This window comes from Lissotriton helveticus, chromosome 2_1, assembly GCF_964261635.1.
Source record: "Lissotriton helveticus chromosome 2_1, aLisHel1.1, whole genome shotgun sequence".
In the NCBI taxonomy this organism is placed as follows: domain Eukaryota; kingdom Metazoa; phylum Chordata; class Amphibia; order Caudata; family Salamandridae; genus Lissotriton; species Lissotriton helveticus.
The window spans coordinates 96,276,639-96,301,302 of record NC_136059.1 but is presented as its reverse complement, the minus strand read 5'-3'; positions in this window follow the sequence as shown (position 1 = coordinate 96,301,302).

Below are 24,664 nucleotides of genomic sequence, written 5' to 3'. Positions count from 1 at the left end.
AGTAAAGGCTTAAGTCTGTCGCAGTGCTTATCAGTTTAACAGTAATTCAAACTCTTTAGTTTCCCAAGGTGTGGTCCACAGTGTTCATTAGTAGCTGAAATAGTCTAGTCTAGTCTTTTGCAGTGTTTATCAGTGGATGAAACTGTTCTGTTTATAAGGCTTGGGTCTGCAGTCTTTGTTAGTTGAAACTCTTGAGTCTATCGAGCCAGGGTCTGCAGTGTTTGTCAGTAGTCGCACCTGTCGATTCTATCAAGCTGGGGTCTGCAGTGTTTATTGATAGTCGACACTCTTGAGTCGAATGAGCTAGGGTCTGTAGTGTTTACTGATAGTTGAAACTCTTGAGTCCGTCAAGCTAGGGTTCATTGTGGTTGTCAACAGTTGAACCCATTGAGTCTACCGAGCTAGGTTCTGCAGTGTTTATTGGTAGTTGAAACTCTTGAGTCTATCGAGCTAGGGTCTGCAGTGTTTATTGGTAGTTGAAAGTCTTGAGTCTGTTGAGCTAGGGTCTGCAGAGTTTATTGGTAGTTGAAAGTCTTGAGTCTATCGAGCTAGGGTCTGCAGTGTTTATTGGTAGTTGAAAGTCCTGAGTCTGTTGAGCTAGGGTCTGCAGTGATTATTGGTAGTTGAAAGTTTTGAGTCTGTTGAGCTAGGGTCTGCAGTGTTTATTGGTAGTTGAAAGTCTTGAGTCTATCGAGCTAGGGTCTGCAGTGTTTATTGGTAGTTGAAAGTCCTGAGTCTGTTGAGCTAGGGTCTGCAGTGTTTATTGGTAGTTGAAAGTCTTGAGTCTGTTGAGCTAGGGTCTGCAGTGTTTATTGGTAGTTGAAAGTCCTGAGTCTGTTGAGCTAGGGTCTGCAGTGATTATTGGTAGTTGAAAGTTTTGAGTCTGTTGAGCTAGGGTCTGCAGTGTTTATTGGTAGTTGAAAGTCTTGAGTCTATCGAGCTAGGGTCTGCAGTGTTTATTGGTAGTTGAAAGTCCTGAGTCTGTTGAGCTAGGGTCTGCAGTGATTATTGGTAGTTGAAAGTTTTGAGTCTGTTGAGCTAGGGTCTGCAGTGTTTATTGGTAGTTGAAAGTCTTGAGTCTATCGAGCTAGGGTCTGCAGTGTTTATTGGTAGTTGAAAGTCCTGAGTCTGTTGAGCTAGGGTCTGCAGTGTTTATTGGTAGTTGAAAGTCTTGAGTCTGTTGAGCTAGGGTCTGCAGTGTTTATTGGTAGTTGAAAGTCCTGAGTCTGTTGAGCTAGGGTCTGCAGTGATTATTGGTAGTTGAAAGTTTTGAGTCTGTTGAGCTAGGGTCTGCAGTGTTTATTGGTAGTTGAAAGTCCTGAGTCTGTTGAGCTAGGGTCTGCAGTGTTTATTGGTAGTTAAAAGTCTTGAGTCTATCGAGCTAGGGTCTGCAGTGTTTATTGGTAGTTGAAAGTCTTGAGTCTGTTGAGCTAGGGTCTGCAGTGTTTATTGGTAGTTGAAAGTCCTGAGTCTGTTGAGCTAGGGTCTGCAGTGTTTATTGGTAGTTGAAAGTCTTGAGTCTGTTGAGCTAGGGTCTGCAGTGTTTATTGTTAGTTGAAAGTCCTGAGTCTGTTGAGCTAGGGTCTGCAGTGTTTATTGGTAGTTGAAAGTCCTGAGTCTGTTGAGCTAGGGTCTGCAGTGTTTATTGGTAGTTGAAAGTCTTGAGTCTGTTGAGCTAGGGTCTGCAGTGTTTATTGGTAGTTGAAAGTCTTGAGTCTGTTGAGCTAGGATCTGCAGTGTTTATTGGTAGTTGAAACTCTTAAGTCTATCGCACTAGGGTCCATACTAAGTACATAAGTACGTGTATTGCATGATTAACTAGAATAATTACTAATCCATCATGACACATACAAGCAACAGTCAATAAGTCCTTTAAAAAAACACAAGTTAAAAAAACACATTATAAAATAATTGAACTAAAATCAGGGGCCATCACTAAAACATAGCACATGCAGTTTTTGTCCACCCTCTGAGTGTCATCCAGTGGGTTTTATACTATGTTTCATTACCTATGTACCAAACAGGAAGCATGTATAAGGGTTCATAGTGTTTTTTAACAGTTGACGCTGTCGAGTCGATGGAGATAGGCTCTGTCATCAGTATTAGTAGTTGTAATAAGTCTATCAGGCTAGGATCTGCAGCACTCATCAGCATTGAATATGTCGAGTCTATTAAGCTAGGGTCCACGGGGTTTAATAGAAGTCGAAACTGTCATATATGTCTACTCTAAAGGACATTTTTGGAATAGTTTGCAGCAGAATACGGCTTGAGGACACGCGGATTAGGAGTGCGTCAGCGCTCACAGCTCTCCATGTAAAAAGAAATATCAAAGTGCTCTTGGCAAATGCAGCGTAATTAATTGTAAGCATCCAAACTTGAAGTAGCTCATTAGGGTTGGACTGTTCCACACTGATGCCCCATGAGATCAGTTTCATGAGCTGGGACTGCCTGGAAGGGTGTGGGACAAGTTAAAGTCCATAGACTGCAAACACACACTACATAGAATGGAAGGGAACACACCAAGGCTTTGGATAACCTCTGATTAAGGAAAAAAGCTCCTTTATTCTCCTGCAGGACCAAGAAAGAGAGAGTACAAACAAGAACCAGATTCTCAATTAGAAATTAGGAATATTTTGAATTATAACAAAACATTGTTCAGCATGTCTTAGTTTTCTTACAGTGGGATAACACTTTCAAAACATACCCCTGCCAATGTTCTTAACAGCAGGCAAAAATGAAACATAAAGGTATATTTGTTTAAATTCTTCCCTATTACACATCTGTTTGTTTTGTTCGTTAAGTTTAAACACAGCCATTTTTAATTAACTATGTGGCGCAGGACTCCAGACGGGGTCCTTGTATGATAGAAACTTTTAAAAATAGAGCAAATGCATGTGTAGGATACTTAATAGCACATTTGCTCCAAGCTACAGTTCAGCACAAGGGAAAACATGGAACAAACTTATTTTACAAGAATGCTCTCGATCATCACGCCCTTGTCCTGCACCGTGTCAAACTTCTCCACGTCCAGATGCATAGATGAGCAACTGAGATTTTAGAATTGAGCTGTATTGACTGGATCTTAGGGTTTTTTAAATGATGTATCAACCATAAACAGTGCAGGACTTGAGAGGTCCCATTGAGCGCCCGGCGTATCACTCCTGACCCAAGTGGTCCTTCCAGCACAACTTACTCGTGAGTGTGCAAGGTTTTGAGATAGCGATTGTCCGCTTTGGAAAACATCTCAGACACAAGTCCTCATAAGACTACTTTTTGTGGTAGATTTGTGCCTGCATTAGAGATGTTAGTTTTCCTCATGCTAAAGCAATCTTTAGCAGGATTTTTACCTGCCTTTTTTGGAACTTTACCAGCTTCCCAAAGTTTAAAAAAAAAAAAAGTTGGAGAGATCCTACTTTACAAAATTCGCACCAAACTTAACATTGAACACCGGAAATCCATTTATGCTAAACTGAGCTATGATACATTCTCTCTTTTAGCTATAGTGCAAACAGGGAGCCCCTCGGAATTTTGGAAAAATACATCAAAAGTATTGTGGACGTCAGGTCAAATAATTTGACCCTGCATGCACCCTGCCTGGACGGAAAGTCGTAATCTTTGTTTTATGATTTCAATCCATACTCAAAAAATATTGCTAAATATTCTGAATATGTTATTTCACCATAAAATTTAGATGGAGTCAAAGAATTAAGAGGCAGGACTGTGGAAAGCTATATTTTTCTTTGAGGTCAGGTAGCTGCAGTTTTGTACGCCTCCTTCCAAGGAGTAGTACAGCACTTTACATAAACACTTTTATTGACATAGAACAGGTGAGGTAGGAGTTCAGATTATAGAAAGTAAAGCTTTATGTAGGGAGGAAACATTTAAATACTGTTACTCCGGTACAGCTAGTTTGTATATATTTAGAGTACGCATGTTTACAATTTGAGGCACGAGGAGGCGAGACGACTTGCACAGGATCACACACTCTATTTATTTTCTGGTTGAGTGTCACAGCCAAGATTCTACATCACATGCTCCAATTTCAGCAACTAAGCATCCCACCGGATAGTCTTCTTGCTTGCAGCAAAATATATCCCGCCACCATTTTGTTGTGACTGTCCCGTGGCCTGCGGTGTTCAGAATATCACAGATGCATGTATGTTACATATCCTTGGCAGCCTCAGAGATAGCAATATACACAGGCCACTGCTGTGCACACGCAACCACCAGAACGGCCCTGAAAGCGCTAGGATGCCTAGCCTCGTCTTGGGGGTGCCCAGTAGGGAGCATCTCACAGGGAAAGCCAGGAAGGGTTTCACAGCGGTATACAGCGCCAGGATGCCTGAAAGGTGATAGTGCACTTTACAAGTATACATATACATACATACTTCCTCGCCCTCCTCAAATGTGGCCTTTTCCATAGCTCGCCGTCACACATCTGGCTAGACATGGGCGCGTCGCCCTCAACAAGCAATGCTCGTCTTGAACTCGACTCTGTGCCCCGTTGTAATGTAACTTACACCATCTCTTTCCTTTGTTGCAGAGAGCTTTGATGCCAATGGGGGCTTGGCGGCAATAATGAACATATTTCAATGACTAAGAGGAGAGGCTGACAAAGAAAAGCAGTGGATGAAGAGCATGGGAGCGACAGAAAACTCAACACCATCAAAGAAAGAGTATGAGAGAGAGAGGCCATGGAAAGGAAAGGTCACTCCCTCTTTTACAAGGACACATGTGGGAAAGACATTCTATGGGGAGAGGCCATGGGAAGGAAAGTTCACTCCCCCCTTTGCATGTGGAAAAGACACCGTGGAAGTGAAAGTTCATTATCTCTCTTGCATATCAATAAATTCAACTTCATAAAAGCAGACTATTTCAAAGAGACCAAGGAAGAGAGCATAAGATTGGGAAATCCATCACCCTCAAAGACGCTCAACGGGAGAATGAGTCCTTCAAAGGAAGGTTGACTACCTCAATCGTGTTTGGGTGAATCCACCTGGTAAACATTGGCGCCCCGTTATCCTCACCATTTTATTTGGCATTTACGAGATTCGACGCGAGTTGGTGCATCCAGTGACCCTTAGACTCCAAGCATTGGATAGATTCCTGTTAAACCAGGGAGACTCCCAAAGATCCCGGAAGACTTGAAGCTGCCTGCCTTTCCAGCCGAGCAGAACCCAACTTTCTGTTATAGTTGCCCGTTTGTTATTCCCCTCTACAACAAGCAAGTATCACTGTAGTGTCTTATTCGAATAAAACTTCGCAGTCAAGATTCTCAACAATTATTTAAAAGAATAAAAAAAAAATGAAACTATAGAGCAATTAAAAAAAGATAATTTAACATGTAATGAATGGTCAAAAGCGAAAAACGAAAACAGACGACTCTTGCTGGACATACAGTGGAAAAGCATGTGCAGAGAAAGAGACATATCTCTGGATTGGACACGCCCACAAGTTAGCCCCGCCCCCCCTGGCAGGCTGGGCTCTGTGCAGCCGACACCCAGAGCACCTATTCTGAAGAGGCGCTCTCACCAGAAGGAACAGAGGCCGCATGGGCCTACACGTCAGAGATTGACACTTTTGAACCTTAAAATTATATTCTCAAAAGAAGGGAATGTCTCCAGGTGCAATTCTATTTTAAGATCGGTTCTTCTCAGTCTGGATCAAGAATGGAATGCTTGTGGCTTACGAAATACGAAAGAGCAAAACAAAATCCAATGAAAAGAAAAAACACAGGTATGACTCGTTTTATTACATGTATTTGTTGTAACGTTGGCTTTGCTTATTAGCGATGTTAAGATCTTGATTTTATATATTTTCTATAAAGCTTATTTTAAATCTCGTACCCTTAGAATTTGCATTTCAGTTAATTTAGTGTTTATGTTTTCCCTTCATTGGAATCGGCGTTTGTCGTGTCTTATCTGCCATCATAAGCGAAAGTAAATATGTGATGAAATGTAGTAATTTCAACAGTGTTTGAATATTCTATTTATACCGTAAAGTAAAGGGGTCTACGGAGGAACTTTGTTGTAAGTAGGAATAGTTTAGTAAACGCTTGCCCAGTCCATCTATGTTGGGTAGTGACGTGTACCCCTCCTTACGCCTTGTCGATCGTCTGACATTCTCTGTTACACTTTGTTGTAGGCCAGTTGCTGATCGTTTTATTGTGTAATTCATGTTTTTTTAAAAATGCAATAATATGATGGTAACAATATAGCTATTACTCAACACGTTCAACACATTTTTAGTCTCTTGAGTCAACTGCAAAGTTCTAGAGTTAAATGTATCAACAATGCAATGTTTGCGTTCGCTTATGCATAAATTAACTGTAGTACATGTTGGGTGTCCTAGTAACTTTCCAAGTGACTCGTATGTTCTGCTCTTTCATAATTGTGTCTATCTGGACTTTCTGATATATTTACTTGACTTTTATGAAGGGAAAATGCAAAGTGAGTCAAAAACCAAAGGTTAAAGTAGATTTGTACTTCGGTGTTTAACATAATTTTAAAAAAGACTGTTTCAAAAGCAAAAAAAAACCTCACTAAAATTCACCAGTTGTAGGTAACTGGCCTGAGTATAACTTGCACCACCGTGATGCACTGTTTATGACCTCACACTTTAAATCTCTGATGGCATATGCAATCTGTGGCAGTGCAAGTTACAATTAAGCTGTTTTTTTCACTGAATGTAAAAAATGTTTTAAACAGAAGTTAAAGCCTTACAACCTTACGCCTTTTTTTCAAATTGTTTTTTCTAAGGAAGTACACGGGTGCTGCCCTGGTTCCCACAGGAGTCCTGCGGGGCTGTGACATCTCCCAAAATGTTTTTTTTATTTTGTCGCTCGAGGACCCCGTCACAAGGGCTAGGGTGTCACGATATCCCCACCCAGCCTCTTTATATCCTTTTAAAATTTGTATTTATTTTGCGGTCAGCCAATCACAGCAGTCAGTCCCGCAGTCCACCTAATTGGAATGCTTTATTTTGATGTTTTTCCCCCAATGGGAGTCCCCGGGCTCTAGATATTGCTTGTTTCAACCTTAATTTCTCTAAACCAGTCGAACAGATTACACCCAATCACAAAAATCATACTTTCTGAGTAACTTTGTTCAGTCGTTTTCTCTATATCGCTGTTCAAAAATTCCAATGAAAATTGAATGGAAAAAGTGTTTTGCACCCCTTTTTCTCAGACACTGCTTGAACGATCATCCTGAAACTTCCCAGGAAGAAGCTGAGGTAGATGATTTATTTTGGGTATGTTTCATAAAGATTTTTCAGACGGAGGCAAAGTTATTATCAAAAAAAATCCTCTTCCTATGGCAAATCCCACTTATGAATACCTACACCGGGGCGACCTCAAATAACTTTAGGAGGCTTATTATTCTTTCTATTTGAGAAAATAATATCAATGATTAATAAATAATACATACGTAGAAAATTGTAATTCATCAAGTCTTCGATTAAAAATATAACAGCATTTAAAGTGAAATATAATAATGAAAAAAACATAATGTACAAAGATTGCATTCTATTAAAAATAAATGTCAAATAAAAGGTGTGACAAGTGGAAAGAAAAGAGAGATGCATATTCATAGACTTTATTGTATACAGGACCACCGCTCGACCCTTGTCTTTTTCGAGTGATGGTTGCATATGCATCACTTTAGAAGACTTATTCTCATTTCAGTATGGGAAGATAATATTAATGAATAATGAATACATAGAAAATTGTAATCCAAATCAAATAGCAGATTAAAAACATAAAGTAGTATAAAATGTACTATACTCATAAAAAATATATAAATAATGTAATAAAAATGGAATTCCGTCCATTAAAACACCTTCCAACTTGACCACCTTTAAAAAAAGCACAAAAAACCCACTTCTACTAAGGTAAATTTTTTAAGAACCAAGCCAAGAGACCGTCAGAAGGTAGTGCTCACTTTCCAAATGCTAAGATAGGTAGATAGGTAGATAGATAGATAGAGAGATAGATAGATAGATAGATAGATAGATAGATAGATAGATAGATAGATAGATAGATAGATAGATAGATAGATGAAAAAACTTCCAGTGGATGGGGGACATTAGATATGTAATTCATAGAAATGAACACCCAATTTGAGAATGTATGCACAGAAATTAAATAGGTGCCACCGTGGTTGGCCTGCTGCCATGTTTCATGCCACTGAAACCGCTCCTGCATTCGCTGTTTCAAAGGACAACACTATCAGGATTTTGCTGCCTCTTTGACGTAGCTGTGGGGAGGTACTTCCTCTGCCATAACTATTGCTAGCTGTTTAAAAATAGAAGAAAACTGGTTTATTTAAATTTTTTCAACACATACTGCTCTAACATTAATGACCATGAGTTCTTTCAACATGATTTACAAAGATGCTGTGATCTATTTGACCCTGAAACAGTTCTATATGAAACTTTAATTTCTTTGTGTCTTTGATCTTGCATCCAATAGCTTCACTAACTCCCAACTTTTGGTAAATCATTTTTGAATCTATAATTTTTCACAGGCCAAAGTTAATCTGGGCTACCACTATGCAGCTATCAGTATCTTCATAGTCCAAAATACGGTATATGTGAATTGCACCGTTATGGGAGGCCGTGCAAAAAATAGTATTCTGTTATAGCATTAGAGCCCACCTACCGTGCTCTGCCAGTCATTAAAGGCCCCTTCCAGTGTTAAAGGCCCGAGTCGAAGGTGAGGGCCTTTAACAAGGCTATTAGAAATATTCTTCCCCTTGAGGGCAGAATGTTCTAATTTGTAAAACAAAGGCCTCAGGCTCCATGAGCCATTTGTTCACAGCAACTGCAGGAATTGCAATTGGAATGTTGATGCTCCGGGCTTTATCTGTAATTAGAAGCCCAGAGCTCTCCGTTGTCTTCAATGGAGTTCCCAACATTCCAGTGTTCTAATATTCTTCCGATTTTGTGCTGTGAAAGTTTTGGCCAACTGAAATGTTGGTTTCTAGAATGGCTAAATGTATGCGACACCAATCTGAACTTCACTGCCCACACAAGTCGGATCTACGTTGAATTTTTGGACATTCTTATCCGCCTCAACAAGGGCATTCTCAAAGTAGACCATTTTGTCAAACCCACTGCCAGAAATACTCTGATACATTATGAAAGTTATCATCCGCGAGCACAGAAACAGAGTATTACTTTTGGTCAGTTTCTACGATACGAGTTAACTGTTCCAACTTGTAAGATTTTGACTTGTAGGAGGCAAAGATGAAAGCAAAATTTCTGATATGAGGATATCCTAATAGTTTAATCAGAGAATCTTACAAAAGAGCAAGATTCTACGACAGAGATGCTCTATTAAAATAACGTACCCATTCTCCAGTCAAACCACTAGTTTGTGTCACTAAACATTCCACCATGAATGACTCAGACAAATCATCAACTCCAATTGGCATATTCTCAATAGTCATATTGCTCAAGGATCTAAACTCCCTAAACTTTTATTTGCCCATTGCTGCAATAAAAACATTAAAGATATCATTGTACATTCCTGTTTTTCTGAAAGTCCATCATTTATTCAGAAAACTATTGAGAGGCACTTTTAACTTTTCTCTATGTAAAGCATGTGACACTGTGATTGAAGGTAACACATTCACTCACAATAGATATACCATCTATGCCAAAAAATTCTTCAATTGTAAAACAAAAAATGTAATTTACTTTTTACTATGCCCTTGTAATCTGGGCTATGTAAGTGAAACATCTCGCTCTATGTCTATACGCCTGACGGAACATCAATCAGCAATCCGTACCTCTGAAGTTACTGCACCCATATTCAAACACAACCTTGAAAAGGAACATACAGCCAATTACATTAGGTGGCTGAGACTTGAGAAAGTAGAAATAACCCAAGAAAGTAGAAGTAATGATATCCTCAAAAGGAGAGATGTGTTCTGGATTTTCGTCCTAGACATCTACAAGTGTGGACTCAATAGTGAGATGCCCTGGGAAAACGCTATTAAATAGAATACCCATCTCTACTAGCCATATAGACACTGTTCTTCTTTTAGCTGCAGGATTTTTTCGAATCTTGTCTTTACTAGCAGAAATAGGGCAGCTTATTTTTCCATCTGTCAGGCTGCTTTAAGGTAGATTCTATAAATAGATTCAGTCAGGAATACATCAGGCCATAGGATTATTTTTGATTCTTCATCCACATGTACCTTGTATTTATTTAGATTTCCCTGACTTCACATTGATTATCTGCTTTATCTTTTAAGATCTTGAGTCATTTTGTTGTCATCCTTTTCTATGCATATATCTTTGCACAGCTTGAATTGACTTGTCAATCAGTGATAGTCTATCTTCCAGTTTTACATTTTCATATCTTAGTTAACGGTCTAGTTGTTTTTAGCTTTTCGTTTCACACAAAGAATGTTCCCCGCACGTTGTGCATTGCAGTATAATTACTTCAGGGTCTTCACATAGTTTCATTTCCGCTTGCATTCCTGCTGCCCGTTTATCCAGGTAAGACACCATATCCCGATATTCTAACATTTATGGACTTAGACACTGGTTTAAACACAGACCTTTGTCTCTTAGAGATCGATATCAATTATCTTGATTTTTTTGGTATTCTAATGTATAATTTTCACTGTCCTTCACCACTATTGGAAGTTTACTTATATAGTTAGAAATATATATACATTTTGGTGCATTGGTCCTCTCGCCACTTTTTGCAACATTAAAATTTCCAGCGTGCATTTACGCCTTACTGCGTATTTGAGAGTACCACATATTTAATTTAAATATAGACACCGCCACAATCGATTGACATGTCTCATTTACACAAATCAGAACATAGTTGTCATTATAATTGTATTTTTAAAGGGGAATTATGAGACCATACATTATTGCTTGAAACTATCGTTGACATCAAGATTCTGTCTGATAGTCACTCTCAGACCTGTATTTATAGTGTGCGATGCCAATATCATGAACATGACATTTTCTTTAATATTAAATAGGGGAACTCTCTGTACATCCATGACTGTTTAAATAGTGTCTGGAAGTATCTTGTGACATGTAATCTCATTCCTAAGACCAATCACTATCTGGACCATCTGTAAAAGACATAACCTTTATCAAGGTAGACTATAGAATTAATTATATAAAATAGGTCTATTTTTAATCTTGACCTTCATAGTTTTGATCTTGATTTTACTGTTTTCCTAGTATCATTTCCTCTTTGACTCTTATCTCGGACCACAAGCTGTCTGGCCCACAGTCTCTCACATACTTTACTATGAGGTAATTTTATATATCCCGACTACAAGTACCTTAGATAGTCCCATTCATTCCATTCTTTGTTGGTAATGACCATTTTTATGGTTTAAGTTTCAGCTATTTTATCCAATTTCCTACCTTTTCACTCCTAATTCTGATACAAATGTTGTCTTTACTACAAACTTATCTAGTCCTGATAAGCCAACATTCTAATTTTAACTCTTCCACTTTGGTCTGTATGAGCGCATTAGAATTTTTCAGTGGGCTTTACTGGTTCTTTTTCCCTCTTTTTTACACACCTTTTCTATATGTCTTTGTACCACTCTATAGTAATCTCATCCTTCGCCTGATTGGGAATGAATTAGGGGTGTATTTGACTTGGTGATGGTAAAACTTTTTTACTTCACTATTCTTTTTTTTTTTCCTATCTCACGAATTAAGAGATAAACTTGTATTAAATGTTAGTTTTTACTGAGACTCACTGTACATCTTTTCATTTTATGTATAGGATTTATTGTGGCTGCCCTGAAGGAGGCGTTCTGTATGCCGAAATGCCATAGATATTAAGAGAATTAATCATCAAATTGTTAGCCACTGTGTTATATTATATATATATTTTTTCAAATGATTGTGTTTCTGAATCTTTCTTCTTGTCTTTTGTATTTTTTGCATTTTTATAATTAGTTTTTTCTATTATTAACCAAATATTTTCATTTAAATGATTATCTGCATAGGACTATTGCACATGGTTATTGTGAGTATTTACTTTTGTTCATTTTGTTGATTATATTGTGATGTAATAGTCTTATATATGTTTTGTGACAGAAATATCGGAGAACCTACAATGGACTTTTTAAATGATTTTGTATGAATTTCTATTGATTATGATTAGGGCTCCCGATTTTATGGTATTTATTTTGTTGACATTTCCGTCTGTATATATCCTTATTTATTTTGTGTTTTATGGAAAAATGATGCTGAAATTAGTATATTTCCATATCTATTTAACCGGTAATTATGCACTCATTCTTGAATGCCTATCAGGCTTCAGTGCTGTAAACACCCACAGAAGATACATCAATGCGCTTATAAGAAAATATGCACATTTCAGTATAAACCTTGTGCATATCTACTGCTGTTAAAGCCTCTGTACTAAAATCCCTTTTTTTTAGCCCCTTTAACTATCAATCCACACAGCTCTTGGCCTGGCAGTCATGGCAGACAGTATTTGTAATTACTCAAAAAGCAACCCAATTTCCGTTGTTATCCATATTTAAAAATAAATACTGACAAGAAAATAAATGTTTTCCGTCTGTATTTATCTGTAAAAATCAGTAAAAACGGAAAACAGGGAGCCTTAATTATGATTGTACACTGAGTCCATAAATATGTGTCTGTCTAACTAGGTCTTCTATATCATATAGACCGATAGTTGCCTATGGATTTTTTTCTTAAATTATTGTATTATCCCTGCCCTAGGAACCTACGTTAGTATCAGGGGATCCTGGTTTCTGACAGGAAACAGCGTTTACAAGGATGTTAAAACAATGCAATTACAGCGCGGTTGTTACAATGACCGCGTTGTTACTTCGCAATACCTTCACATCGCAAGTCATTACAATGACTAACTGTAGGGGGTGTAAAGCTGTTGGATATAAAATCCAACACCTTCCCTGCTGTTGCGCAAACTGGAGTAGGAATAGTAAATAACACTATTCCTAAGTCCAGCGCGCCCCTACAGCAAGTCGTTGTAATGACTTGCGATGTAAAGATATTGTGTACTAACAACTCGGTCGTTGTAACAACCGCGTTGTCATAGTATGCGATGTATTAGCATGCGTTGTGACATGCTATATTAGTTTCTGACATTATATGAAAAGGGGGGGAGTGGACAGAAACCTCAAGCACTGAGGTGGCGGGCAATTTTAGGCTTGAAGCCTGAGGTAGTAGGGTGGGGGCTGCAGTTGGCGGGGGGAGTTGAGGATAACAGGAACAGGCAGACATGGACTACAAGTAAATTGAGGATGAGAGGGGGCATGCCAGGAGATGTCAGATGACAAGTGGCATGGAGTGCCAGGAAGCACTTGGTACGGGCCTCAAGATACTCCCCTAGAAAGTGAATAGATTGGGTAGTAAACTAAAATGAGGAGTGGGTATGAGGTACCTTGCTTGATATGTCCCTGACTTGAGTTTACTGCAAAGGGCACATTTGATAGGCAATAACTACGGATTTCTGAGACTGGGCAGATACAAAATACTGGTACATGCGGAGTTCACTTCTGGCTCACGTGGGGTGGGATTCTTAGCCTGTAGATGCCTCCCGTTTCAAATTCATAAGACATGGGCCTGTCTCGCTCATTGTCGAACTATGATAAATGGGAGTTGGAATGGAGAAAAATTGGTGGTAGCATCCTGGTACCTGCCCCCAGTTTTTGCAGTCAAATGTGTTGGAAAAGATGGGAAAATGGATAATGCTGGTCCCAAAGGCACTCCTGGTAGTGAGAGGGGACCTTAATTTCATGATGCAGAGAGCAATGGACAGAGCCACCTTATCTTGGCGAAAGTCTACGGAAGGCACAGTCCTGCAAATCTGCATACCAGGAGTAAGTCACTACTCATATGTGTCTAACACTGTAAGCTGTATTGTCTTGACCGAATGACCTTCTGGTGCAACGGAGGCAAAGGAGCAGAACAAGATATTTGGCACAAGAAATATCTGATCACTCATCCATAATTAATAAGCTCCAAATGCCACCGGAGTTGAACCAACTGGAATGGAGACTGGAGCCCTGGGAAATGATGGAATGCAAGGTGACTGAACAGTATTTTAAGGACAATATGAGACAGTGGATGTATGAGTGTCATATATGAGCAGCATAAAAAATAATCACCAGAGACCATTTCACAGGCAAGTACAGAGAACAAGAGAAAGAGAAGCAAGAGCTGCAATGTCACTAAACATGGGGTTAGCGCAGCTCATTCACCACTAACTAGGGAAGTCTCCCAGAAAATGGAAAAATAGGGATACTGCAGAGTAAAAACAAGGTCGACTGTGGTGTGGAACATAGGCTGGTAAGCCATTGGCATGGGTTACACAAGAAGAAGAAGACCACAGGTGAACTTATATTGTACTTACAGACGAAGACGGGAGGGCAGAGAAGGTGGAAGAGGTTGCCCGTGTTTCTATTACATTCCTGGGTAAACTATACACTTCGCAATTAAAGAAGCATTTGGAGGAGTTGGAGGGGTTTATAAAATACATTTCTGCCCCCTCCCTCATTGATGATGATAAATTGCTCCTGGAGAGAAAGACAGAGGAAGGAGGGATCGCAGAGGCAGTAAAACTACTCAAGAGTAGGAAACTCCAGGATCCAATGGCTTGCCACCTGAGTCTTTTTAAATGTGTTGGAGGAAGGTAATCGTTCCTCTAAAAGAATGTTTCAAGAGATATGGGAGTTGGGTGTTTTTTCACATGATCTTAGAATAGCGACCATCGTTCTTAAACACAAAATGGGAAAGGCGCGTGAGGAGCAGGCCTCGTATATGCTGATCTCACTTCTAAATATGAAAATTTTAATTTTGGTGAAGGTATTGGCAAACTGATTCTCTAAGTTAATAGATAAATTAATAACCCCTGGTCAGTTGGGATGCACCATGTACACCATTTGAGGTCCTAGAGCGGTTCTTTCATATGGTCGGTGAGATTACCCGATTTTGGTTGTGGAATAGGGTGTTTTGATGATAGCAGTAAACACTCGAATAAGAAAGCCTTATGAAGGTGATATCACCCTACCAAATCTACAATTATAATACTGGGCAAACCAGTTACAGGTGGTAAATTAATGGGCATTTTCCCCTAAAAAGGAACCCTTGCTCCTAGCAGATAAAAAGGCGATGGGTCAGAGGGGGTATATCAGGCAATTATATGGTAAAGGCAACCAGATTGCATACCCCACCTCAACATCCATGATGATCAGGATATGGAGAAGGGTGAAACAGAAATTGAGTTGAAAGGGTAAATTAGCATTGGAGATTCCCCTTTGGGACATGGCTATATTGTAAGACCTGTAGACCATTCAGAGTCACAGAAGTGGGATCTCGTGTGTATCTCAAAAGAAGGGGACATATGGGACGCTCATGGGATGATACCATTCTCTAAACTATAGGAACAATGAGATCTGATGGAGAAACAACATTTTTGCTATTTACAGGTGAAACATATTATCTTTAAATCTGAAATTTGCTACTTGAAATGGCAGAGGAAACTCCATTTGAATATAGACTGGCGGGAGCATCCACGAACAAACACGCAGTCTCACAGATCTATACTACCCTGTTTAAGACCAGTCAGACTCCACTGACACAGCTAAGAGACTAATAGAGCAAGACCTGGGGAGGTTAGAAGATGAGGCCGTGGATAGACTTGTAGATAACCGAGGGAGGTGACCATCATGGCCTGGTTACGACTAGTCCAATTGAAAATATTATGCAGGGTATATTATACTAGAACTAGATTATATTAAATGAGGTGCATTATCATTGTCTGAGGGTTGGTAACCAAAAAGGATGCTCGTACATACCATTTGGGGATGTCTTTGGTCCCAAGGATACTGAGTGGGAGTGAGACAACGGATAGCTGCAACCATAGCGACGCTGTAGACGAGACTGTAGAACTTACCCCTCAACTGGTGACACTGAGTATCTGAGGGGAGCAGACCATAACTAAGTATGCACTACTCTTTTGTAATGTGGCAATGAGAGTGGCCAGAAGGGGCATAGTCCATTTCTGGGAGGCAGATCCATCCCGATGCTGGAGCTGTGGACGTACAGCTTGAATCAGTGCATGCCGGCAAACGATATGTTATATAAGGATTGAGGATGTCCTCAAAATTAAATAAAATATGGGGCCCATGGAAAAATGTATGTGAGTGCTCTTTATATTGTCAGCTGGAATGGGGGCACTAATAGTTGCAATCATAAGATTCTGTAATAGCGAGATTGCTTCTTAGGGTATACATTACCACCGTCAAAACACGGGGAGTAGCCAAGCATAGCCCCAGCATAATACTTCAGTACCTGCTATGTATTGCAATGTTGGGACATGATGATATTTTTGACAGACCTGGAAATGTCAGCTTCGTAGTTTAATAGTTTAATGTTTGGTTATGACAAAGGCACATTGACCTAATAAACCAATAAAATGCTTTAAAAAAAGGTAATTAAAGATTTTAAAATTAATTAACAATATGTAATGTAAATGTAAATGTAAATTGATACTTGTATAGCGCACTACTCACCCGCAAGGGTTTCAAGGCGCTTGTACGAATACCGCTGTGGAACCCATCCTGGCTTTCCCTGTGAGGTGTCCACTCCTAGGCACCCCCAAGGTGGAGGCCAGGCATCCTTAGCGTTGTGGGGGCCGTTGTGGAGATTAAGCAAGCTATTGCCCAGAGTTGGACTCCATGATTGGAATAGGCACAGAGGCGAGAATTATCAGGTCCGTGGAATTGTGAGCCCAAGACCCGCCGAGGCGGGGAATTGAACCCTGGTCCCGGACTAGACCTCTGCATCAGGGTCTGCCGCTCTAACCATTGAGCCACACTTCTCCACTCTATGTATATATTTTTGACCATTATATTAAATGTATTTATATTTTTAAATATTTGAAATAATTTAATTAAATTTAACATAATTTCATATGGGGCTTTATTTAAAGCACCTACCGCTACTATTTTCTATGGGATGTTAATGCAGTACCAGTGGTGGGCTGTGTATGGTTCTGAATGCATTACTACTCTGGCAGCTGTAACTTGCACTCTTAAATTTGTCTCCATCCCCTTTTCCAGGAGGTGGACATTTCTAAGTTACACTGTCTGAGTAACTTTACACTCCAGTTTTTGCAAATAGCCAAAAAGAAGTAAACCTAAAAATGTAAATTTCTCAAGAGTTGAATTAGGCCGGTTGTGTTTGGGAGAGATGACATATATATGTGGGATAGAAATAACTGGTGCAGCTGGGCTTTACTTATGTACATTACAAATTAAGATTTAATCAATTTAAGACACAAGGAGGCAAAATTATTTGCCTGGAATCACATTATTTTATTGATGCTGAGCACAAAATCCTTGGTTCCAATTCAAGGGACTTCACCACTAGATCAAATGTCCATCTTGGTTACCATGTAATCTTTTTAGGTATAATTTTCTGTGGTGTGGATGTCCCATTTTCTGTACCTTTGAAACCATTGTGAAGTAAGATAGACTCTGTCATTTGAAACCACAGTCTGGACTAGGAGCCAGAAGACCTGAAGCATTGGCCTTTTACCTTTAGTGACTACAAAAGTAGTGTGCTTGGGAGTTCCTTTACTGAGTGAGAGGAGCGAGGTTATTTGTGTGAGCTCGGCCGCACTAACATCGCAGGATCTATTCGTATTCTGTTACTTACTTGTAATTAAATATCAGAAGTAACTGTGATTGGCAGATACTTTTTTCTAGAAGCATATTCCATAACTAGATTTACCTAAAAGTCCTTTAAAATTTTCATAGGCAGTTGTATTATAAGCACAACAAAACATTTATTAATTTTCTTTAAAAATCCACATTGATACATGGTTGAATGGATGTTAGGCAGTAGGCATTATATTGTATGTATGTATGTATATGGTTTTTATAGCGCAAATCTAGCCGAGAGGCAGTGGAGCAACAAAAGCGAGACTCAAAAGTAAAAGATGCCATGGGGTTCCTCATATACCCTTGACATTTCAGACAATAGCGAACGACTCATCTCTTCCGGAGGTACCCATCTGTCCTCTATAATGACTTTCCAAATTCCATCCGCTCTCATATCTTATAACATGAATAATTGCTTCCCTGAAACATCTCCCCACACATATTTTAGATCATCATTTGTTTTCTTCTTCACTCCCATGGTAGTTTTGTTATGTACTCCATTGCTACACCAACATTATTTTATTCATAACTATATAAATGCAAACAGATATATAAGAACACTTCAAAAAACCTACCAAAGTATTGAAGTTTGTAATGTTAATTTTCTACACACCCTAAGAGAAAAGAGGGAAGAGACAATTGTAGAGCACATATTAGAGCCTACAGATAATTCTCACCTGTTTGAAAAGGTGTTCTCCAATACGTTTTCCTATTTTACTTCCTCTTTCTTATGTGTCTCCCTTCTTTCTACCCATAATTCCTCATTTAAACAACCACCTCTACGCACAATGCGAGCTGACAAGACATCCACTCAAATTCAATCCCAGCAAAACTGAGTTTCTCTTTCACCTCATCTGTCCTCCATTGAGTGCAAAACAGGCTGATGTGAAATTCCAATGTTGATAAAGACACAGGAACTGGGGAAGTTCAGAAAGATTTTCCAGTTTATTTCATGCAGAGAAACTCCAGCCACCTGGTTGTGCTAAAACAGCGCCCCCCGCAACTGAACTCTACTAAATCAACCTATAACATTCCTTCCAAGAATTCCAGGGGTCAAATGTCAATAGGGATTTCACAGCAAGGAGAGAACACAAGCTGTATCCAGCGGTGGCTCCTCCCCTAAAGCAGAGGAACGTCCCCTCCCCACTGAAAAAACTGGAAAAATAAAATGATAATAAAAACATTCTATTATCATTTTATTTTTCGTTCCCCGCTAGAGCCACCCAAGTCTGGGCGGGGCGGGCCATGATGGCAGCAGGGGCGGATTAGTGCAGCACTATAAGTGCGCCTGACAGGCTCAGCCGGGTTGGAGAAACAGCACAGACTATCAGGCACTGTCTGAGCGGAAAACTGATCCACTCAGACCAATCCTGACACTGCTCTCAATAGCAGCGCCGGGATAGGGTGGGGAGTCTGTGCTGGCGTCCCAGGGACTGTTGAGACACCAACAGGAGAGAAGAGGCGCACTGAGGCGGATGGCAGCATCGGCGTCAGAACAGGTACTTTTTAAAATTTGTATTATTTCCCTACTCCCCGTCCCCCTGTGCCCCCTACTTCCGCTACTTGAGATTTGCAGCAGCCGCTATTGGCTGTATCATGATACCACATACCCCCCTACAATGAAAATAAAGAGCAACGTGAGTTAAGACATTAGAAACACAAACAAGATGTAAGGAAACCACAAAGACCTGAATAGCCCACAGCCATGTGACTAAAGATAAAACCAGAAAAACTTTGAACATGAATAAATTGAGAACATACATACAAAAGATGGAGCACTCAGTACAAAACTATTTTTCTTATCACCACTAGTCTACTGATGTTCCAGAGGTGCCCGTCCTCTAACCTAACCGCTCCTCTAAATACTTTGACCACTTGGAGAGGATTGCTATCCTTATTACGGCTCAAAGTGTTTCTGAGAACTCTCACTACATTCCCAACTTTCACCTTCACTTCTTTTACTGCTTTGCGCACATCAAAATCAGCTTTCCTTTTTGTCTGCTCCCTTATTTTCTTCATCCTACCAAACTCTCTGTATCTTCAAATTTCACTGCTTCACCAAACTTACAATGAGTCCATGGAGGTCAAATCGTAGTGCACGGCCTAAGGAGGTATTACTCTGGTAGAGTGCAGGTAAACCTATACTCCTGTCCCCTGTATTAGCGACACTTCTTTCCATTTTTTCCCACTATCCTTAGCTAACTGAATCAGTTCCTTCAACATCTAATTGAACCTCTCAACCATTCCAGCTGGGTCTGGTGGAATATGCCTCCTTATTACGCATGCCTTTACTCCACATGCAATTACAACGCAGTCGTTACAACGACTGCGTTGTTACAATGCATACCATTACCCCGCAAGCCATAACAACGACTTTCGAAGGGGGGCGCTGGATGTTGGATCATTATAATTTACTATTCCAACTCCAGTCTGTGCGGACAGTAGGGAAGGGGTTCGACTTTAAATCCAACACCTTCTCCTCCTCCGCAAGTCATTGTTATGACTTGCGGAGTTATGGTATGCATTGTTTCAACATGGTCGTTGTATCGACCACGTTGTAATTGCATGCGGGGTGACGGATTCGTTGTAAGGGCTGTTCACAGGTCCGGTGGCTTACTGGACTAATTTGTCCACTGTAGAGGCCTGTGTTTGACCTTATGCATACAGGTTCAAAAACAGCAGGTCGACTCAGCCTTTTATTTTTCCGAGGTCGAGAAAATGAGTACCATTGAGTTGGGTAACAATAAAACATCTGTTATTCAGCGCACAGATACCCTTCCGGGTGAAAAAGCACTTTACAAATACACAGGTTATGTAACACCAGTTTGAGGTTCATACTGTGCATACTTCTTGTTACAAAATCCTCTTTTCTCAGACATTTCCTTTGAGACCAACACTACTCCATTATCAAAAAATACACATATCAGATTGCCTCCATGAGCAAACACACCTAAAAGATATCGATTCACTGAAGCAGCGGAAATACCCTGCACTGTTCCTACGTCAGGCCATCTGCAGAACATGTCCTTCAATACCAGCAGATCCCATCCTTATCGCCAAAGAGGATTTGCAAGGTTGAGAAAGAAAACACAAGAACAAAAGAAGTACAGAAATATTCTCTAGTTTATTTAATATAGAGAAACTCCAGACACCTAATCATGCTCAGCCAGGTCCCCTGCAACTGAGCTCTCTTGACTAATTCAACCTATAATATTCCTTCCAAGAATTCCAGGGAAGAAAATAAGTAAGGATTCTGCAGCAAGGAGAGAACGCAAGCTACATCATGATACCTCAGCCAGACTCCTCAAATACATTAGAATGTAAATCAATCATCATCAGAAGCCCTAGACCTCCTGGTTTTAATATAGACAGTTGCCTCAATCATATTAATAATACTGCGAAAACCTCCATCGATCAGGTCAGACTCATTCATTGAATGAAACTATTCATCCTGGAACAAGTTTTCAGGGTCATACTGCAACCCCAGTCCTCTCCACACTGGAAATTATACTATAAATTATATGAGTACTGTAGGAAAGTAGGATCTGCTTCCTATGGTTAGCCCCACTTTTTGCTAAATGTGATACTGTTTTTGACTAGTCTGCCTGGGATCTTGCTAATCAGGACCCCAGTCTATCTGCTTTCTCCTTAAACTGTTAAGTCATGTACATAGGTACACTTCAGATTGGATACTGGGGTCCCCTTGATAGTCCCTAGTATATGGTACCCATGTACCCAGGGCGTAGGTACCCCAGAGGCCTTCCATGGGATGAAACATGTATTATGCCACCCATGAGAGGCCGTGCAAAATGGAACTACAGGCCTGCCATTGAAGCCTGTGTACATTGGTGCATGTGCCACTTACTTAAGATATAGGTTTACTATATCAAAGGGTCACTGCACTTAAAACCTATGTCACCCCTCTAACGGGCCTTTAAAATTCTACGGACAGGGTGCTTGGTTATAAGTGAGAGGGTGCCACTGCATGAGCAGACATCCCTGCAGCCTACAGGGTCCATTCTCCCGGGTTGTCAGTGAGGCAGCCATTCACCACATATAGAGTGGCGTTATGCAATCGCGTGATGACCAACTCTAAAACGGCTGAAACAAACCCTATTGTGTTTGGTGTCAAACACGTGGAACCATACCCCCATACCGGTACCCGGTGTGGGAGGTATGATTCCCCCCCTCAGAAGCTAGCTTTGTTGGGTCTCTGCTGTTCCCGGTACCAGCCTTCTTGTCCCAGGTAGCACAAAATGGTTGCTGCCAACCAAAGTCACATTTCTGCCCTCCTGCTGAGAAGCCGAGCTCGAGCAGGGGAAGGCAGAACAATAGTCATCCTGTCACAGGGAGGTGTGACCACCTCCCAGACAGGATTTAGTGTATTAGGGTGGGTGCTCTTGCCAGCGACCGAAAGTCTGCATGAGGGGCACATTTAATGTCGCTGTGCATAGTCCAGCTCAAACCAGTCCTGCTCTTGTGCAAAACTGGACAAAGGAAATGGGAGTAACCACCCCACTGTCCAGACCCTCCCCTGGGAGGGTCCCCTGAATCTGTCCAACCCTCTTCCGTGGGTAACAAAAGGGCTAACCATGCAGTAACCTTGCTGTAGGACCTTAGATTCGACGTGGACAAGATTCAGAACCAGAAACCACTCAATTTTGGCCATCTGAACACTCTGGACTTCGCTGGACTTGATTTAGGCCCGACTTCGTCTCCCTCTCAGTCTGAAGCATTGTCTGTGCCCGTGCACCATACAGGCTCCATGCAGGACCTGTGAAGCATCAAGGACAACCGAAGATATCTCCCTAGGAGTGAAGGAGTCAATCCCCTGCATTCACGGTCACCTCAACATTGCTGTCCAGTCTGCTGACCGTGATCTCCTACAAACTTTGAAGGCTTCAACAACACAGGAGGTGGGTTTCTTTGTCCCTTAAGGTCTGAACTGTCCTCTCACCAAGTCTGAGGTCGGAATTCCTTGTGGGGGTTGCAATACCAAAACCCCTGAGTACCGCATAGATTTGCAAGTGGATATGCTTGTTGGTGTTTACCGAACAAGTGCATTGGGCTCCGAGTAGCTCCAATCTCTAGCCCAATTTCCTACCAAGAACTCCAGCCTCCTCGCAATGAGCGCTCTGTGGGCTGCTGTCCTCTCGCAACTCCTGTGCCTCCTGCCTGTGGGTCCATTTGAAGGTCAACTTTGCTTTTCCTGTGCTCCCATGATTTCTTCAGGCTTGCCATGACTCCCCTGTGTTTGGTGAATCTCCTGAACCGTGCTGGGCCGAACCGTAACCATCCTTGACCTTCTGCATGGGTTGCCGTTGCCAAGGCTTGTTGCTGACCCCTCAGCTCTCGACATTCTTCGTGGCACAGCTCCTATCTGGCTCCTGGTTGTCCCGGATGTCTCCTGGTCCCCGTAGCTGCAGAGTCAAGAACTGCATCAACGTACCCGAAGCACCCGACATCGGTGGGCATTCGTCTACCGAGCCCCTGGTCACTCCTACGTCAGCCAGACTCTGTCCCCTTTGCTTTCAAGTACTCTTCGACAAGAATCCACTTTTGGATTCCAAAGGGCACTTTTGTTCCTTCCAGCAGCGGCTCTTCTTCGAAGTCCTATATTGAGTTCGACAGCGGTTTCCGATGCCAATTCAGACTTATGCACCCGGCTTCCCTGGGATAGGTAACTCAGGTACTTAGGTATGCACAGGTGGGGTGGCTCACCAACCTCCTAACTTTCACGGGTTTCTTTGAAGTCCACTGAGAGGGGTCCTTAAACTCAAAAACTACAACAACATCGTTCACATAGAATTGTATGGAGCATACAGTCGTGTTTCCACACTGCACCCCTCCTCCGTGGGGTCCCTACTTACTCACCTTGGGTGGTTCCTTGGGTTCCCAGCGATTCTACGTCCTCTCGACACTGCTTTGACTCAAGTCATGGATCTTATACCACTATTTGAGTATATGGTTTGGTTCCCCTATGGCCTACTGTGTGTTAGTGCTATTTACTGTCATTTCTGAGCTTAAATATTGTGTGCTTTGTGATTATATCCGTGTAGGAGATACTGTGCCGTACTAGATAGTGTTATATTAATAAATATATATTATTATAAATACTACTGTGTGGTTCACCTTTCATTTAACAAATACTATAAGGTTGAATTCTGGTAAAACCAGCTGCTTAACATGCCTTCAAGACTAAGCCTTAAGGCTGCTCTCCACAGCTACCACTTGGGTAGCTTTCTACGGTTATCTTTGACCTCTTAAATCACCATAAGGGTTGTTTGAACCGGTGCAAGGTGCCCACTTTAATTAGTGGACAGCATATACCATCCCAACTTCTCACAAGTATTTTATACTTGATATTTTTATGATTATGCATTTGCCCATTTGGTGCTTGCTCTCTGTTTATCACTAACAACCCTGCATCCACCGAACTCTTAATAAGGCCTTCTATTGAATTAGCAAATCGTGTACATATTTTCAGCTGTATTTCATCTATTCTTCATAATAGAAACTAGGCTACGCATGCTTGTATTTATTTTGTTAGAATTCAATTGACCAATTACCCCAACTGTTATTTTCTTTGCCCCAGTGCTCTCTATCTTTCTTTTGCCTGCTCTGTTTAAATATTTAAAGCGCTCAGATGCTCTCTTGTCTTGGATGCGTTATAGAAAAAGGCTAAATTAATATAATGTAACCTTACATTCTCTTAATTTGTTATAGAATTTTGAAACACTCTGACGATCACCTGGATTTGGTATGCTCCTAAGAAAACCTTAAATGAATTAGTTGAGATAACATGATGTGTGCAATAGACTATGGAATGGAAATTGTACCACCTCTTCCACAAACGGATAAATTCAACGCCATAGAAGACATGCTATGGGAGAGATGGCATGGAAGGAAAAAGAAAGTAAGTAATTCTTTTTTGCCAATTAGTTAAAATC